Source organism: Patagioenas fasciata, assembly GCF_037038585.1.
Source record: "Patagioenas fasciata isolate bPatFas1 chromosome 6 unlocalized genomic scaffold, bPatFas1.hap1 SUPER_6_unloc_3, whole genome shotgun sequence".
In the NCBI taxonomy this organism is placed as follows: domain Eukaryota; kingdom Metazoa; phylum Chordata; class Aves; order Columbiformes; family Columbidae; genus Patagioenas; species Patagioenas fasciata.
Genome location: NW_027288505.1, coordinates 693,325 through 713,084, shown reverse-complemented (window position 1 = coordinate 713,084; position 19,760 = coordinate 693,325). Strand labels below are relative to the sequence as shown.

The window sequence follows — 19,760 nt, the reverse complement described above, 5'->3', positions numbered from 1 at the left end:
CCAGGGCATCTTAGCCATCATCCCTACATCCATGGTATAAATGTCTTCTTTTGCAGCTTCCCCTGCTTCCACCTCCTGTGTGCTGCCTTTTTGCCCTGGAGCTCCATCAGTTCAGACAAGCACCCTCAATGAGATAAATGCTTCTGTTCATGGGTGCTTGGAGAGAAAATTCTTTGCTTGGAGCAGGCTGCCCTGTAAGGCTGATCAGATTTCCTGAGCTCCTTCACCCTTCAGACCTACTTCCTACTTTGCTCACCATCCCCCAGTATGTCCAAGTCTTCTCCTCTGGAGCCCACCAGCCTGTGCTCTGCTGCTGGCCTTCCTCCCTCCCCTCCGGGGTCTGGGACCCCACTGTTTCCTGGTCACAACAGCCAAGGTGGACACTCATGTTCACATCCCTCACCAGCTCTTCCTTCTTCATCAGTACCAGATCCAGGTGAGCATCACCCTCATTGGCCCACCAGGCAGACATGTTAAGAAGTTGGCCCAAGATCCTTTGAACTGTTGGCACCTGCAGCTTTGCCTGGCCAGGTAATGTCAGGGCAATTATAGTTCCCCATAGGAACCTGCTCATTGACTGGAGACATCCTAAGGTTCCTGACAGAACATCTTTTCCATTTCTTCTGCATGATCAAGTGGTTTGTAACATCTAACTGGATTTACATGGCAAAGTCTTGGAACTGGGGGTGAGTGTGGATGTGTTACAGTTGTCACCTCTCTGAGAAGACAACAAGAGTTTGACCAACGTCAGACAGAGCCGATTTCAGCTGCTCCAAGATGGACCCACTCCTGCCAAATCTGAGCCACTCAGTGATGCTGGCAGCACCTCTGGGATATTGTGTTTGAGAAAGGGTAAAAAACGCTGCACAACAGCAGGTGGGGGAGAGGAGGGAGGAAATGTGAGAGAAAATCACTGCAGACACCAAGGTCATATCCCACAGGACCCAAGCAGGTCCCTCAGCAGGCCAAAGCTTGCTCTCCTGAAATCCTGCTCTTGGCCTTGTTATCATCTCCCAGGAGCCTCAGCTCCACTGTCCCATCCCTGACTGTTCCATCCTGACCAACTCTTTCTGGTTTGTAAGTGTGAAGTCCCACAGGGCACCTCACCCCACTGACTCCTCAGTCACCCGTGTCAGGAAGATGTTGTCAATGAGCTCCAACCCCTCCTGGATGGCTGGTACCTTGCAGATATTGGGATATCTCAGGTCTGCCATGAGGACACGGCCCTGAAAACATGAGGCTTCTTTCATTTGTCTGAAGGAGGCCTCATCTAATTCCTCTTCCTGATCAGGGATCCTGTAGCTGATGTCCAGTCACCACAACACTGCCCATGTTGTTCTGCCCTGTCATTCAGACTCCTCAAACTTCAGCTGGCATTGTCTGCCCCCAGGCATCTGGTATTTACCCATCAGAAAACTCTGAATTTTGACAAGATGAAATGACCAGTGCTGTATCGGGGCAGGAGAATAAACCAATCCATGAGGACAGAGCAGGACCTGACACGCTGAGCACTGACCCTGAGGAGAAGGGCCTGGGCACTCCAAGGTCCCCACACCAGCCCGTGGTGCACGCACACCAGGAACAAGGCAGCTGCACACGGGGCTGCATGAGGAGGAGCATGGGGACCCAGACACCTGGAGTTCTCATCCCATTCGGTTCAGCACTGGTGTGACCCCACACGCACGGGTGTGTGCCAGTGTGCGGCTTCCCAGTTTGGAGAAGCAGGGAGGAACTGGAGAGTGCAGGGCTCTGCCAAAGCAGGTTCAGCACCTTGTGCACATGGTGTGGGATGCTGAGGGACCTGGGCTGCTTTGGCTGAGTGGTGCTGGGGAGGCTGCAGCAGTGCAGGAGTAGCCTGAGAGTGCTTGAAGGGTGGTTTCAGAGGTGGTGGAGGTTTCTTCATAGTGGGAAAGAACTTGAGAAAGAAATAATGGCCCAAAGTGCAGCTGGGGAGGTCCAGGCTGGACATGAGCAGCAAGGAATGTGACTGGAAGGGCAGTGCTGTGGTGGAGCAGGTCAGCAGAGGGAGTCTGCATCAGCCCAAGGCTTTGTGCTCCAAGGAACAGCTGGGGAGGATGCAGAGATCTCAGCAAAGGAAGGAAGATGCTCAGACAAGAGCAAGGTGGGGCAGCAGGGGGGATGTCTGCAGCCTGCAGGGAAAGAGGTGCAGGGGATGCCACAGCACAGGACAGGCTGTCGTGGAGATGATCAAGGGATGTGGACGCCGAAAGCCCCACCAGACATGAGCTCCTCCTCCCCTTAGCGATGGTTGTTGTGTCCACCTCTGATGCCTGTGAGGAGACACCTTGTCCTTCCAGCACAGGGACCTCATGGCCTCCTTGTCCCCAGCCAGGAACCTGGGAGGTGTGGGACCATAATCCTGCCCTTGGCCTTGTACAGCCCCACATCACACTGTCCCAGGAAGAGTCCAGGGTTGGGGTCAGGGCTTGGCCCTTTGGTTAAAGAAACACATCCAGGTTGAATCAGTATCAAAGAGACCTTTACTTTGCTTTTGCTGACCTGTCATCACTGCCTCCAATTTTCTGCTCTACCCAGATTCTGGATACTGTTTCTCAGTAGGTTCCCTCAGTGGGACTCATTAACATTACAAGAAACTTTGCAGTTTGAATCTGACTTTGACTTCTTGAGAAGTTTCTTCATCTTCCTCCAGGGTCTGAGGTCCATGGACTCAGCACCAACGGCACCAGAGGGGTCATTAAAGCTCCTTGGGCTGCTCCTGTGCTGTTGAGCTGGGCTGGGCTCCAGGGACAGATGGAGCTCCTGGCAAGCGGCAGCACTGCAGAGAGACAGCTCTGCCCAGGAGCAGCTCCTCTGCACAGCGCAGCAGGGCTGAGGGCTCTGCCTGGGGATCTCAGGGAGACGAGCAAGGCAGAGAGAGATTAATGGTGGTCAGGATTGGGAGGATGATTGAGAGCTCACTGGATGAGAAACCTTTGCAGCCCTTGCCATGGTAAGTCTCTGGGTGCAGGGCAATGCAGCTGTAGCTCCTGGAGGCATCTCCTAAAACTGGCACAGGCACAGCTGATGTGATCTGTAAGGATGGGGATCTTTTTCAGCAACTTTGAAAATCTGAGAAGCAAGTTGTGCACCCAGGGGTGCCCAGGGCTGTCCTGCAGAGCAGGGTCCCTGCACCCCAGGGCTGTGCCGGGACAGGGACTCTGCCGCCTGCCAGGGTCAGCACTCAGCCTGCCCGGGGAGATCCCATGGCAGAAGCTGTGGGGGAAGGAGCGACCCCCGGCAGGGCAGGCAGGGAGCTTGTGGGGTTGAAGGGTGTTGTGTGGGTCAGGGCTGCTCAGAGCTCCAGATCAACCCCACAGACATGGCAGAGGGTCCTTCTGAACAACAACATCAAGACAGCAACAGCTGCAAGGGAAGGAGTCTGTGCTTTCAGTTTTCCACTCTTGGTTGTCTGGTGTGCAGTGGGAGACGGGGATTTATTTATCTCTTTGGAGAAGACACTGAGACCCCAATTCTCGTTAGGACTTGTCTGAGCTGCTCCTGAGTCCCTGCACACACAGAACTGCCCCTGGGCAGTGCCAGGAGGTGTGAGCAGGACAGAGCTGAGCACACAGTGGGTGGGATGGGGTCTGTGACACTGACAGGGAGCAGACCCAGGGACAGAGACACAGCTGCAGGCAGCACAGGCATGGGCAGGGAGAGGGAGATGGACCAGAAATGCTGGGGAGGCGGGATTCAGGACCCCCCCTGCCATCTCCTGCAGTGCAGAGATGTTTCCCAGTGCAATCCCTGGTCTCCTCTCTTCCCCAGCAGAGCCTCTGCCCCAAAGCCATGGGGTCCAGGTCATGAGTCTTCACCTCACCAGCTGCACCTCCAGGTGAAGGGTTCCTGGTACGTGGTACGCAGAAAAGGTGCTAAACGTACTTGCTCTACAGTGTCATTATGTGAGTGACATCAGCACAGCCGGGTAAGGAGGAGGTTCCACAGCCTGCCCGTCTGCCTTTCTGTTATTGCTTTAATTTTCAGGAACACTTCAGTGTCCTTCCCTGTTTCTCCACCTCTCCCTGGTGCTCTTGCTGTATGGGATTGGCGTGGGAGTGTGTTTCCATTCTTGTTCTGACACCAACACTGGGGGTCTTGCCCCAGAGATGATTCATGGAAACCAGGTACCTAAGCTGTATTTTAAGTTGTGATGAAACATGTTTCTCATTTTGTAGAAACAAAATAAACTGACATATCCCTCTTTCAGGGAGGAGGTTTTAATGAGAAAAAGCATGTTTATTTTGCTCAGAGAAGTCTCCCCTAATTTGTCACTGTCTTTTCCTCCTTGCACAGGTCCCCATGTTCACAGACAGCAAATGTCCAACAGCAGCTCGATCACCCAGTTCCTCCTTCTGCCGTTCGCAGACACACGGGAGCTGCAGCTCTTGCACTTCTGGCTCTTCCTGGGCATCTACCTGGCTGCCCTCCTGGGCAACGGCCTCATCATCACCACCATAGCCTGTGACCAGCACCTCCACACCCCCATGTACTTCTTCCTGCTCAACCTCGCCCTCCTTGACCTGGGTTTCATCTCCACCACTCTCCCCAAGTCCATGTCCAGCTCCCCCTGGGACACCAGGGCAATTTCTTATATGGGATGTGCTTCCCAAGTCTTTCTGTTTTCCTTTTTCATTTCAGCAGAGTTGTATCTTCTCACTGTCATGTCCTACGACCGCTACCTTGCCATCTGCAAACCCCTGCACTACGTGACCCTCCTGGGCAGCAGAGCTTGTGTCCACATGGCAGCAGCTGCCTGGGCCACTGGGTTTCTCAATGCTCTGCTGCACACGGCCAATACATTTTCACTGCCCCTGTGCAAGGGCAATGCCCTGGGCCAGTTCTTCTGTGAAATCCCCCAGATCCTCAAGCTCTCATGTTCCAACACCTACATCAAGGAACTTGGGCTTATTGTGGTTAGTCTTTTAGTAGCATTTGGGTGTTTTGTGTTCATTGTGGTGTCCTATGTGCAGATCTTCAGGGCCGTGCTGAGGATCCCCTCTGAGCAGGGATGGCACAAAGCCTTTTCCACTTGCCTCCCTCACCTGGCCGTGGTCTCCCTGTTTGCCAACACTGCCATGTTTGCCTATCTGACGCCCCCCTCCATTTTTTCACCAAACCTGGACCTGGTGGTCTCTTTCTGTACTCACTGGTGCCTCTAGCAGTGAACCCCCTCATCTACACCATGAGGAACCAGGAGCTGAAAGTGGCACTGAAGAAAGTGATTCAATCATTTTTCTGTTAGAACAATTAGTTACCCAAGTCTCTTCAGAAGTTATTTCCAATTCATCTCAGGATCCTGCTTTGGGCTGTGCATTTTATCTGCGATAACCATGTTTGTCAAAGAATTTCTTCATCCACAAAACTTCTCCAGAGGCATGAAGCCAGCCTCTTGGAACCAGAGACCTGTTTACCTGTTTCTGGGACCACGACTTCCTGTGTTGGATCTCTGTAACACAGGGTGTTTCAAAAAGATGGATCCATTTTGAAATCACTGTATCTCTGAAATTTGCTCCATCTTTTCGAAACACCCCGTAAAAGGGGATTTCCTCACTTTCTGTATTTGGAGCTTGGGCTCCTCTTCCAAAGCTGTGGTCAGCCTGAATAAATTTCCCCCCCACCAAGGCCATGCTGCTGTACTTGGGTTTTTCATGCGCTCAGGGGAGGACATGGGGCAAGATGTTACGTCACGGTGCTGCTTTGAGTGTCCATCTGTGGGTGCCCAGTGTTCCTGGAGATGGTGAAGGACCTTCAGTGATCTGCCTTGAACTATCTCACTGTGGTTTTCAGGCACCACAGCCTGCTCCTAGTGCTCTGTGCTTCAACGGGGGAATAAATGACCCACAGAAACCTATTTCTGCATTCCCCAGCTCAGGGCAGGCTGCTCTGTCACTGCGGTAGCAGGAGCAGCATGAAGAGCTCCTGGGCAGGAGTCTTGTGCTGGTGAGAGGGGCTGGCACAAGAGGGCTGCCAGCAACGGGTGTGAAGGATCTCTTGAAAACAAGAGCAGAGGACACAGGGGGACGGTCCTGTGTTCCTGCCATGGCTGATCCCAGCCCTTGGGCTGATAGGGAGGTTGATGCTCCTCTCTGTCTCAATCCATCTATCTATCTGATTGCCCTACCATGCATACATGCATGCATGCATCCATCCATCCACCCATTCATCCATCCATACTGGTACTCCATATGGGTGAGCTGCCCCATGATGTTTCTCATCCCAGTGAGATCATATAATCATTTAAGTTGGAAGAAACCCTCAAGATCATCGTGTCCAGCCATTAACCTAACTCTGGCTATAAACCATGTCCCTAAGAACCTCATCTATATGTCTTTTAAACACCTTCAGGGATGGTGACTCAACCACTTCCTTGGGTAGCCTGTTCCACTGCCTGACAACCTCTTCTGTGAAGAAATTTTTCCTATTATGCAAACTGAACCTTCCTGGGTGCAACTTGTGGCCCCTTTCTTCTTGTCCTTTCACTTGCTATTTGAGAGAAGAGACCAACACCCTCCATGCTACAACCTCCTTTCAGGCACTTGTAGACAGTGATAAGGTCTCCCTTCAACCTCCTGTTCTCCAGGCTACAGAGTCCCAGTTCCCTCAACTGCTCCCCATCTGACTTGTTCTCCAGACCCCTCACCAACTTCACTGCCCTTCTCTGAACTCACTCCAGCACCTCAAGGTCTGTCTTGTAGTGAGGGGCCCAAAACTACACACAGGATTTGAGGTGCAGCCTCACCAGTTCCGAGAACAGGGGGATGATCACTTGCCTGGTCCTGCTGGCCACACTATTCCTGTTGCACACCAGGATGCTGCTGGCCTTCTTGGCCACCTGGGCACATGCTGGCTCATGTTCAGATAGGTGCTGATCAACACCCCGAGGTCCTTTTCCATTGTCAGATTCCAGTCGCTCTTCCTTAAGCCTGTAGTGTTGAATGGGGTTGTTGTGACCCAACTGCAGAACCCGGAACTCGGCATGAAACTGAACAAGTCCAAGTGCTGGGTTGTTCACCTGGGACAGAGTAACACTGAGTGCAAGTGTAGATTAGGAGAGAGCAGCTGGAGAGCAGCCCTGCAGAAAGGGATCTGGAGTGATGGTTGGCCACACGGTCAACAGGAGGCAACACTGTTCCCCAGCAGCCAAGACAGTAACCCCCATCCTGGGGTGCATCAAACACAGCGTGGCCATGTGGTCAAAAGACGTGACTATGCTGCTGTATTCAACATTGGTATGGCCTCACCTTGAGGGCTGTGTGCAGTTCTGGGCCCCATATACTATTACAACAAGGATGTGAAGGCCCTTGGATGTGTCCAGAGCAGAGCAACAAAATTGGTGAAAGGTCTGGAAGGATTGTCCTCTGAGGAGCAGTTGAGGACTCTGGGCTTCTCTTGTTTGGGGAAAAGGAGGCTCATTGCTCTCTACAGCTTCCTGAGGAGGGGACATGGACAGGGAGGTGCTGAGATCTTCTCCCTGGTGTCCAGCGATAGGACACGTGGGAATGGTTCAAAGCTTGGTCAGGGAAGGTTTAGACTAGATATTAGGAACCATCTCTTTATCAAGGTTGGTCAAAAACCAGAACAGGCTTCCTAGAGAGGTGGTCAATACCCCAAGCCTGTCAGTGTTTAAGAGACACTTGGACAATGCCCTTGGTACATGATTTATCTTTTGGTCAGCCCTGAATGGGTCAGGTATTTGGAACTAGATGATCATTGTAGGCCTCTTCCCACTGAACTAGTCTAGTCTAGTCTAGTCTAGTCTGTTTTACACATATACCTGTAACAGGGTGGATCCTGGGCCCAAACAGTCTGCTCAGCAGCCTCCTCAGGATATCGGCCTTGCCAGTTGCAGACACCAGGACACATGAGCCCCCAGGGCTGCAGCCCCATTCCAGATACTGGTACAGACCCCCCCAGTCACACACATGTGCACACACACTCTTATGTCTGGTCACTCTGGTCTCTCAGTTGCTGGCACCAATGACATACAGGCTGTCTGACCCCCTGCTCCTGTTCTGCTCGCTACACTCACACATTCACGCAGAGGAGAGATTTGCTCACATAGCATAGATTTAGAAATTAAGTTTAATGAGAAGACAGGACAGACTGCACTGGTTGGGGTCCTTCCCCAGACTTCCCATGATAAGTCCTGTGTAATCCAGAAACGTTCTTCCCCTGCACCCGAATGTGTCCTGCACCCCTAGGCAAAATCCTGTTAGTCTAAATGGTGATCCAGAGAGCTGCTCTCAGTCATTCCTCTCAATGGGCTTCAAACCTGGACAATGAGGCTGATGGCACTCCCAGGGCAGCCTTGGAACAAGATGTTAATTCCTCAGAGCCTGTAATTTGGGTTCCCACTTGCCAATGAGCCTCTGTGCTATTCTTGGTTTTGGAGGTGGGCTTGTGATGAGCTGGTGGCTCCTGTGATGGTGCTGGGAGCAGTCGGGGCAGGGTATTAACTGACTTACTTCTCCTGCCTTTGTTAGTGCCTTCTTTGTGTGTGCAGAGGAGCTTCTTATCACTTAACAACATCCAACGAGAACATAAATCTCCTGAGTCATCTGTGTCTGGAGCTTGTGTACATATGCATTGGTATTATCTAGCATATGATAGCAGATCACTGGAATTGCTGTCCAGAAATGCCTCATGATTAGGGGAAAATCTGTGTTGTTGTACGGGCAATGGCTTCATTCAGGGCCAGTATCACAGTCTTGTTTCTGAGACCATAGATGAATGGATTTAAGAATGGGTACAGAACAGTGTTCAGCAACGCTACAATGCTGTTAGTCTCCAAGGAAACATATTCTGAAGGACATGCATAGAGAACAACACAGCTCCCATATACAACGGCCAAAGTGGTGAGATGGGAAGAACACGTGGTAAAAGGTTTTTTCCTCCCAGAGGCTGCTGGAAGATGTAGAATGCAGAAAAGGATGCACATGTAAAATGCCAGAGTTAAACATAAGGAACCCAGAATGACAAATGATAAGAAAACAGAGTCTATTTTCCAGAGCAAGCTGGTGTCAGAGCAGCACAGTTTGAATAAGGTGGAGTTGTCACAGAAAAAGTGATGGAAAAATAGAAATAGGATTGGGCAAAGCAGCTGCTTAGTGAGATTGTTCTCTTACCAGAACCCAGGATCACAACCAATTTTATGCTTGTGGAGGATGTAAAGCAGATTTCTAGGAAGGCCAGATTGGCAATGAAAAAGTACATGGGGGTTTGTAGGCGGTGATCTGCATATACGAGGAAAGTTATGGTAGTGTTCCCCATCACTGTTGTCAGGTATATGAGCAGAAAGAACAGAGAGAGTAAGAGCTGTAGTCTTTGATCAAGCCCTGAGAAACCCTCTAGGACAAACTCAGTAACTGCAGTTCCATTTTCTGGTCCCATGTTGAATTTCAGTTCATCATGCTGAGACAGGAACACGGCAAAAAACAAGTGTGATAATTCCACAGTCTGCGTGAAACGCTCTACAAAACCTTCTCTGCTTCTTTCCTTCCTTGCAGTCTTCCTATAGTACACAAATAAAGTATTTCAAGCATTTCTCACACCCTGATTTTTCTCTATCCAGTTTAAACTGGAGATCTCAGACAATTTGTCGTCTTCTTTCAACCTTTTTCGAACACTCGTAAAGAATTCTTCCTTCAACACAGGGGATTTTAAAGTCTGGTAGCTATTTTATGCCATTCCTGCCAAATTCCAAATTCATGCAGACTGGTTCCAAACATCTATCACACCTCTGTGGCTAAGTCATCCCTTTTATTGCACAAATGTGTCCATTGGGGCACTCCTGGGTCCCTATTTGGGTCCACTGGGGCACTCCTGGGTCCCTCCCAAACTCCTGGGTCCCTCCCAAACTCCTGGGTCCCTTTTTGGGTCCCTTGGGGACCCAAATTGATTTGACCCCAAATCAAATCAAATCAAATCAAATCAAATCAAATCAAATCAAATCAAATCAAATCAAATCACATCAAATCAAATCAAATCAAATCAAATCAAATCAAATCAAATCAAATCAAGTCAAATCAAATCAAATCAAATCAAATCAAATCAAATCGAATCAAGTCGAATCAAATCAAATCAAATCAAATCAAATCAAATCACATCACATCAAATCAAATCAAATCAAATCAAATCAAGTCAAATCAAATCAAATCAAATCAAATCAAGTCAAATCAAATCAAATCAAATCAAATCAAATCAAATCAAATCAAATCAAGTCAAATCAAATCAAATCAAATCAAATCAAATCAAATCAAATCAAATCAAATCGAATCAAGTCAAATCAAATGAAATCAAATCAAATTGAATCAAGTCAAATCAAATGAAATCAAATCAAATCAGATCACATCAAATCAAATCAAATCAAATCAAATCAAATCAAATCAAATCAAATCACATCAAATCAAACCAAATCAAATCAAATCACATCAAATCAAATCAAATCATATCAAATGTATATCGAAAGCTTTTCTCTCTACTCTTCAGTACTTGCCTTTTTGGATTAGGAGTCCCTGAGTATCTATTGATTTCAGAATAAGCAGTATCAAGCACCTCTTCCATAACCCCCTGCTTTCTTCCACAGCTTCGTGCTCTCTCTTTCTTGAGGAAAGGGGATAGGAGGGCAGAATAGAGAACAAGTATAACTCTTCTTCTTTAGTACTCTAAATAATGACTGAAATCGGTTATGGTTCCACACAGTCTCATCTGCCATCCATCTGCATTGAAACGCAGTTGCTTCCAAACAGTTGCTCATTGCTGTTACTATTAAACGTCCTGACCTAAATGCAGACCAGGAGAAAAGTGACTGGAAGAGATTTGTAACTTTTCTTTTGCGTGCCAGCTATAGGTTGGGAGGACCCAGCCTTGAGAGTTTTCTCCTGTCTCCATTGATTATACAGGGAGCTTCGGGAAAACAAACTCTCACAGGCACCTGTTGTGGGGTAGGTGGAACTCAGTAGTCAAGTCTCGACTCTTTGATTTATTAAGTTATATTTCTTAAATCAAACCACACATCTAGGAGAAAGAAGCACAAAAAAAGCCCACATATGCAATAAAATCTGGTGTTTTTCCCTTCATCTTTACATTTGTTTTCAGACGTAGAAAGGAATAGAGCAGACAGCTCCAAAACCAGGATGATTCAAAATGCAAGGGGATAAGGGGGAGAGGAGGAGATGGGGGGTTTGAGGTGATGAAACAAAGTTGTGCAGGTGCGCAACCAAAGCTCTTCAGTCACCTGGGTGCTCCAAGGACTTTCCCATCCCATCGTCCACAGAGACAACAGGAGAAACCAGTCTGAGACAATGGATCAACACGAAACCAAGCGATCGAGTAAAGTCAACCTCCTTCAATATCAACCACCTCCAAAATCAGCAAAAATTAAAGGTTTGCCCAACTTGTGCGGGATTTCTTCTTGTGGGATTCCAGACAGTGCTGGAGACAGGCAAATCCTGCTGTGCCTGGGCCTATTTCCTGTTCATAAAGGTAGTTATTAACATCCTGGGTGAAGAATCAGACTGTTTCAGAGATCCCTGTAGCAGTTTCTGCTGCAAAACTGGATAAAGTTGAGCAATTACTTAAGTTGCTTGCAAATGCCAGAGAGGATGTGCAGGACAACAGGCTCGCTGAATTATAAGAACTCAGAACAGTTGTAAGGGGAGCCTCACTTGATCCAGTTGAAGACACTGACAGGGGAGTCTCTTCCAATCTGTGGTATTCCATAATTCAATTAATCTTTTCCTCAGAGAGCTCTTCAAAGGGTAGGCACGTAAAAGAGACAGAGGGAAAGAAGTAGAGATATAAAATGTGCCAATACAAATTGACAAGATCCTCTGAACAGTGCTTCTCAAACCATTGGTAGGCAATGTATTTCCTGCTCCGGTAGGGGATTGTACTAGATGATCTTTTGAGGTCCCTTCCGATCCCTAACATTCTGTGATTCTGTCATTTTAGGAAATGGCTGCATAAAAAGATTCAAATAGAGATACAGTGTTTAATTAGCTTGCTGACACTTGCCCATGGTGCTGTCAAAACTAACTAACTAACTAACTAACTAACTAACTAACTAACTAACTAACTAACCAACTAACTAACCAACTAACCAACTAACTAACTAACTAACTAACTAACTAACTAACTAACTAACTAACTAACTAACTAACTAACCAACCAACTAACTAACTAACTAACTAACTAACTAACTAACTAACTAACTAACTAACTAACTAACTAACTAACTAACTAACCAACCAACCAACCAACCAACTAGCTAACTAACTAACTAACTAACTAACTAACCAACCAACCAACCAACTAACTAACTAACTAACTAACTAACTAACTAACTAACTAACTAACTAACTAACTAACTAACCAACCAACTAACTAACTAACTAACTAACTAACTAACTACGAAAAGTTTCATGAGGCAGCTGAAGCGCCACGTGTGACTGGGAAAAGTCTCCCAGGACCTATGGGAGCTCTTCTGGAGTACGAGCTGGTAGCCATGAGCTGAAGTAGGGGACCTAAGGGGTGGTGCAGGGCTGCTGGGTGGACTGAGCAGGGACCTCAGCAGCACAGCAGCTCATTGCGTCCCTTTGGACGCTGCTGTGAGGTCACTTCTGTCACAGGAACTGAGTGACCAGCAGCGGGAAGGCAAATACTCAGAAGTCATGAAGGCCATCAGAAAGCTGCTCCCAAGGTGATGACAGATGTGGGAAGGTCAAGGTGAACTGAGTCAAGAGAGGAGAGGAAAGAACGGCTTGGCCAAGAGAGATGAAAGATCTGCAGGGTTTCAGGTAACAGTGATGCCGTTGTGACATTGACTGTGGCATTCATGTTAGGCCCTTACTTGCGTTCTAAGCAATAATCTTAAACTCTAACCTTACCCCTAAATGCCAACCCTCACCCTGACAGTAATGCACTACTTTAAACCCAATCTCAAAATTTACCTCTAACCCTTAACCTCTAAAGTGAACATCTCATGCTCAAAGCTCTCGTTCCCATGCTCAAACCCCATCACCTCCAACCCCTCTCCCTACCATACTTAAGCAGCTTGGCCCCCTGGGGCAACATAGGGTGATTCTGGAGCAGCCACGGGACATCTGAAGAAGGATGTGAGGTTACAGGTATTTGACCAGCTGTTAGGACCAAGGAGGAGATGGGCAGCATTGCTGGGACCAGGTCTGTGGTGCCTCAGGGACTTGTGGGCCGGCAAGAGGCACACAGTTGTGATGGTGGCTCTGAGGTCACTTCCACCTGAGCACCTGATCGGCCACCTTCAGGCACATGGCTGGTCTATGTGTGTGTCATTAAAGCTGTGCCTAAGGAACTGATAAGCCACCAACATGTACGTGATCGTGACCCCGGGTCCTCTTCTCTGTACCTGGGACCTTTGGTCCAGTGTGATGAGTTGGCTGGGACTCAGACTGCTGAGCTGGTTAAACTGGTGCATCTCCTGTCCTGTGCCCAAGTTTCTGTTATCTGGTTCACCCAAGGACACACAAAGAATGCACCCAAGATTTTTCATCTTTGCAAGGTGTCAGCAAACTCCTGTTTCTCGTACAATAAGTTACACAAAGCTAAGCAAGGTTAGGCAATAGAGATGTGGGTTAAGGCTTAGCTCTCTGTTAGCTCTTTAAGTGTTAGTTCTTTAAGTGTTAATTAGTGAATTGTTAATTGCCTGTATCAAGCTGGTGGAGGTGAAGTCACCCTGCCCAGGGTGGGGGAGAACGTGACTGCCAGTACCTTGGTCCCACCATGGTGTGCACATGGGGAGAGGCACAGTGGGGCACAAAATGTGCTAAGGAGCCATATTGAAGGCTCTGGATCTCAGGGGGTTGTGCAACTGCCACAGTGGGCATTGTGACGTCACTGGTGATGTCACAAAGGAGCCCGCCCAGGCACCCCTTTAAATACAGGGCAGGGAGGCGGTCACCCCACCGTGGCCTGGTCCCGGTGACAGAAGAGACACGGCCACTCTCACCACCACTATGTCCCATCCCTGGAAACTGTGAGGCCACTAAGAGCCAAAACTTCCCATCCCTGGACACCTTGGGCCACTCAGGGTAAAATTTCCTGTCCCTGGACCCATTAGGGCACCAAGAGCTAAAATGTCCCATCCCTGGACACTTTCGGCCACCAAGACCAAGTTGTCCATCTCTGGACCCAAGATGTCCCATCTCCAGCCCCCTTGGGCCAACCAGACCCTGGATGCCTCATCCCTGGACCACTTAGGCCAACAAGATGTCCCATGTTTGGACTCTCTGAGGCCATCAGGAGGCAAAATTTCCCATCCCTGGATCCCTTAAGTGACCAAGACGTCCCGTCCCTGAACACTATGTGGCCACCAAGACACAGGATGTCCCATGCCTGGACACATTAGGTGACCAAGACGTAAAATATCCTATCCCTGGGCCCCTTGGGCTACCAGGACCTATAATGTCCCATCCCTGCACCCCTAGGGAGATGGCCTATCCCTGGACCCTTTGGAGACACCAAGTCTTAAGATGTCCCATCTCCAGCCCCCTTGAGCCAGCCAGGCCAAGATCTCCCATGTCTGGTCCCCTTAGGCCACCAAAAGACCTAAAATGTCCTTTTCCTGGAACCGTTGGACCACCGAGAGCCAGGATGTCCCATCCGAGACTCAAGATGTCCTATCCCTGCGCACTCTGGGACACCCTTGGGCCACCAAGATCTTAAAATGCCCCAACCCTTGGACCACCCAGACCAAGATGTCCCATCCCTGGAAACTCTGGGACAACCAGGCAAAGATGTCCCATCCCTGGACATTTTGGGGCCACAAAGACCAAGGTTGTCCCATCTTGGGACCCAAGATGTCCCATCTGCAGACATCTTGCACCACCAAGACCTCAAATGTCCCAACCATTGGACCCTTTGGACCACCCAGGCCAAGACGTCCCATCCCTGGACACTGTGAGGCCACCAAGACCCAGCATGTCCCATCCCTGGACACTTTGGGTAGTCAAAACCTAAAATGTCCCATCCCTGGACCCCTTGGGCCATTGAGAGCAAGAATGTCCCATCCCATACCCCGGATGACCCACCCCTGGACATTTTTGGCCAACCAGACTCAAGATGTCCCATCCCTGGACCCCTTAGAACACCAAGACCCAAGACCCAATCTCTGGACACTTTGGGGACACCAAGACCAGAGATGTCCCATCTCTGGACCCAAGATGTCCCATCTCCAGCCCCCTTGGGCCACCAAGACCTAAAATTCCCCAACCCTTGGACCACCCAGGCCAACAGGACAATTCCCTGGACACTTTGGGCCACCAAGATCCAGGATGTCACATCTCTGGGCCCCTTAGGTCATCAACACATAAAATGTCCAATCCCAGACCCCAGGTGTCCCATTCCTGGACACTTTTGGACACCAAGACCTAAAATGTGCCATCCCTGGACACTTTGATGCACCCATGTCTAGATGTCCCATCACTGGACACTGTGAGGCCACCAAGACCCAGGATGACACATCTCTGGACCCCTTTTGGCTACCAAGACCAGGATGCTTTCTGACCAGTCATCTTGGGCCACCAAGACCAAGATGTCCCATCCCTGGACCACATTGGCTACCAAGAAACACTATGATTAGTCTCTGGACCTCATGAGGACACCAAGACCCAGGATATCTCATCCCTGGGCCCAGATTGTCCCATCTCCAGCCCACCTGGGCCATCAAGAGCCAAAATTTCCCATCCCTGTATCCCCTGGGCTACTCAGGGAAAGATGTCCCATCCCTGGGCCCCTTAGGCCACCAAGACCTAAAATGTCCCATTCCTGGACACTTTGGGGCCATGAAGACCAATGTTGTCCCATCTCAAGACCCAAGATATCCCATCTGCAGCCATCTTGGGCCACCAAGACCTAAAATGTCCCATCTCTGGACACTCTGGGACACCCAGGCCTAGATGTCCAGTCCTGGGACACTGTGATGCCACTAACACCCAGGATGTCCCACCTCTGGACCCCTTTGGCTACCAAGACCAAGATTTCCCATGTCCAGGCATCTTGGGCTGCCAAGACCAATATGTCCCATCTCTGGACCACTTGAGCTACCAAGAGCCTGGATGTCCCATCTCTGGACATTGTGAGACCACCAAGACCCAGGGTATCTCATCCCTGGACTCAAACTATCACATCTCCAGCCCACTTGGGCCATCAAGATCCAAAATTTCCCATTCCTGTCTCCCCTGAGCTACTCAGGGAAAGATGTCCCATTCCTGGGCCCCTTAGGCCAACAAGACCTAACATGTCCCATCTCTGGACACTTTAGGCCACCAAGACTTATAATGTCCCAACTCTGCATCCAATATGTCCCATTCCTGGACACTTTGGGGACACCAAGATCAGGGCCCTGAGGGGCAGTGACTTACGTGAGGAGGATGGACTGGTTGTCATGATCTGCCAGGAGGAGAGAGATGGGATGACATTAGGAGAGATGTTTGGGATCTTGGGGTTCACCCTCTTCCATATGAGGAGGGATGAAGTTCGAAGAGATGTTTGGGATCTTGGATGGGATTCTCCATCCTCCAGGTGAGGACCAGGTCTAGGTCAGGACCCATTTTTGGGGTGGGATCTTCAAGTTTGGGGTCCCAGCAGGAGGTCCCTACCCATCAGCATGTTCTGGTAAGACTGTTCGAGTCGGAGATGATGTGGGGAGGAGCTTCACTCCGCTTCTTGCCCTGGTAGGCGGCCACCACCTCGGCGTTGTAGATGGGCAGCCACTTGTAGTGGTTGATGGTCACACAAAAGAGCCCTGAGTAGGTCTGGACAAGGGGCAGGTGAGTCATAACCAGGAGGTCCTACCTCACCAGGAGGGGACATGTTGGGTGTGGGTGGTCCAAGGGGTCCAGGGATGGGACATTTTGGGTCTGAGTGGTCCAAGGGTGCTTGGGAAGGGCCACCAGGTTCTAGGTGCCCCAAAAAACATGGGGAACCCACCCAGGTTCTAGGTGTCCCATAGACCCTTCTGGAGGTTCATCCACTTCTAGTGAACCTCAAGAGCTTCAGGGCAGCAGTCACACAGTCACAGAGTCGCAGTGTCACAGCCAGAGTCATAGTCACAGTGCCACAGAGTCAGGGAGTCACAGACTCACAGTCACGGAGTCACGGACTCACAGTCACAGAGTCACCGTCACAAAGTCACAGTCAGAAACACAGTCACAGAGTCACAGAGTCAGAGTCACAGAGTCACCATCACAAAGTCACAGCCAGAATCACAGTCACAGAGTCACAGAGTCAGAGTCACAGAGTCACCATCACAAAGTCACAGCCAGAATCACAGTCACACAGTCACACAGTCACAGTCACACAGACAGAGTCACAGAGGCACAGTGTTACAGTCACAGAGTTGCAGTCACAGAGTCACAGTAAGAGTCACAGAGCCACAGTCAGAGTCACGGAGTCACAGAGTCACAATCACAGAATTACAGAGTCACAGAGTCACAGTTCTCATCCCATTCGGTTCAGCACTGGTGTGACCCCACACACACGGGTGTGTGCCAGTGTGCGGCTTCCCAGTTTGGAGAAGCAGGGAGGAACTGGAGAGTGCAGGGCTGTGCCAAGGCAGGTTCAGCACCTGTGCACATGGTGTGGGATGCTGAGGGACCTGGGCTGCTTTGGCCCAGCAGCGCTGGTGAGGCTGCAGCAGTGCAGGAGTAGCCTGAGAGTGCTCGAAGGGTGGTTTCAGAGATGGTGGAGGTTTTCTTCATAGTGGGAATCACAGAATCACAGAATGGACTGGGTTGCAAAAGACCTCAGACATCATCAAATCCAACCCTAGGTCCAACTCCAGTCTGTTTGCTAGATCATGGCACTAAGTGCCATGTCCAATCTCAGTTTAAAAACCTCCAGGGACGGTGAGTCCAGCACCTCCCTGGGCAGCCATTCCAATGCCTGACCGCTCTCTCTGTGAAGAATTTCTTCCTAATCTCCAGCCTAAATTTCCTCTGGCAGAGTTTAAGCCCATGCCCCCTTGTCCTATTGCTGACTGCCTGGGAGAAGAGCCCAATCCCCACCTGGCTAGAACTGCCCTTCAGGTCGTTCTAGAGAGTGCTGAGCTCACCTCTAAGCCTCCTCTTCTCCACACTGAACAAGCCCAGCTCCCTCAGCCTCTCCCCATAGGGCTTGTGCTCAAGTCCCTCCACCAGTCTTGTTGCTCTTCTCTGGATCCACTCCAGCACTTCAATCTCTTTCCTGAACTGAGGGGGTAAGAACTGAACACAATAGTCCAGGTGTGGCCTCACTTCCCATGCTATTTTTGATACAGGACAGGATACCATTGGCCTTCTTGGCCACCTGGGCACACTGGTGGCTCATGTTGAGCTTCCTGTCAATTAGCAGCCTCAGGTCTCTTTCTGCCTGACTGCTCTCCAGCCACTGTGTGCCCAGCCTGTAGTGCTGCAGGGAGTTGTTGTGGCCAAAGTGCAGGACCCAGAACTTGGCCTCTTTGAACTTCATCCCATTGGAACCAGCCCATTTTTCTAGTCTATCCAGATCCCTCTGCAGAGCCCTCCTGCCTTCCAGTAGGTTGCCTTCAAAGGGCCGAATGTGATTTTAGGACTGTATAAATTTAACTACTCATACATTTATACATTTGGCCCTTTGAAGGCAACCGTGAGGCTGATGTGACCCCCGGTGAAAATTAATATGAAAGGCAATGTAGGTGGTTGGTTGCTAAGGGATTATTGAGAGACAAATCTTCACAGTCCTAACATGGTAAGTCTCTGCATGTAGGACAATGCAACTGCTTTTCCTGAAGGAATGTCCTGAAAGCGGCACATGACACAGTGTTGCAGGATCTGCCAGGTCTCTCTCACAGTATCTCTGTTGCAGAGAAGAACACACTCCAGAGCAGGGTTTCCCTGCTGCACTGTCAGTGGGAAAGGGCATGATGGCACCTTCTGCTGAGGATGACTGCCTGGGGAGCACCCAGGGGTGCCCAGCCCTGTCCTGCAGAGCAGGGTCCCTGCACCCCAGGGCTGTGCCAGGGCAGGTACTCTGCTGCCTGCCAGGGTCAGCGCTCAGGCTGCCCAGGGAGATCCCAACAACACTGAGGGGAGAAGCTGCGGGGGGAAGGAGCGACCCACGGCAGGGCAAGGTCCTTCTGCTGTTGGGTTCTCTGTGAGTCAGGGTTGCTCACTCCAGACCTCTTACAATAGGACGTTTCAAGAAGATCTCTACAGATATTACTAAAAAGATAAGGAGCTTTTAGTTATCTCTTCCATGACTCAGGGGAGGGAGGTTGTAGGAAAAGATAAATGTAAAAGAAGCTCTCAAGTTTTAGCAAGTCACTGAGACTCCTGAACTGCAACTCTGAGTGATCAGTTCATCTGCCAGAAGCCTCTGAACATCCCTTCAGCCACTCCCCTGCCTGTGGACAGCAGGAGCATCACAGCAGCTGAACCTGTCCTTTTTTCCAACCTGCAAACAGGAAGATGCCCCCAGGCAGTGCCCTGTGAACAGGCAGGATCTAGAGAGCCAGGGTGAGGGTACAGACGGTGGGATGATCTGTGAGTGCTGACAGGGAAGAGACATGGACAGGGGAACACCTCCCAGGAGGAAAATCTCCTGGCAGAAGGGACAGGATCAATGAATGAGATGAAACTCAAACAAGAAATGCAGTCGAAGGGTGAATTCAGTGATTTGTGTATGATCCCCTGCAGTGCAGATCCCTCCTCTGAGCAGCCCCCTGGCCTCCTCTCCCACCCAGCAAG

The 19,760-nt window shown here is 49.9% G+C and overlaps 1 pseudogene; it reads right to left on the bottom strand.

Annotated features, from left to right (window-relative positions):
* Positions 1–9,018: 9,018 nt before the first annotated feature.
* LOC136116179 (uncharacterized) lies at positions 9,019–16,835 on the bottom strand (annotated as a pseudogene).
* Positions 16,836–19,760: the final 2,925 nt, after the last annotated feature.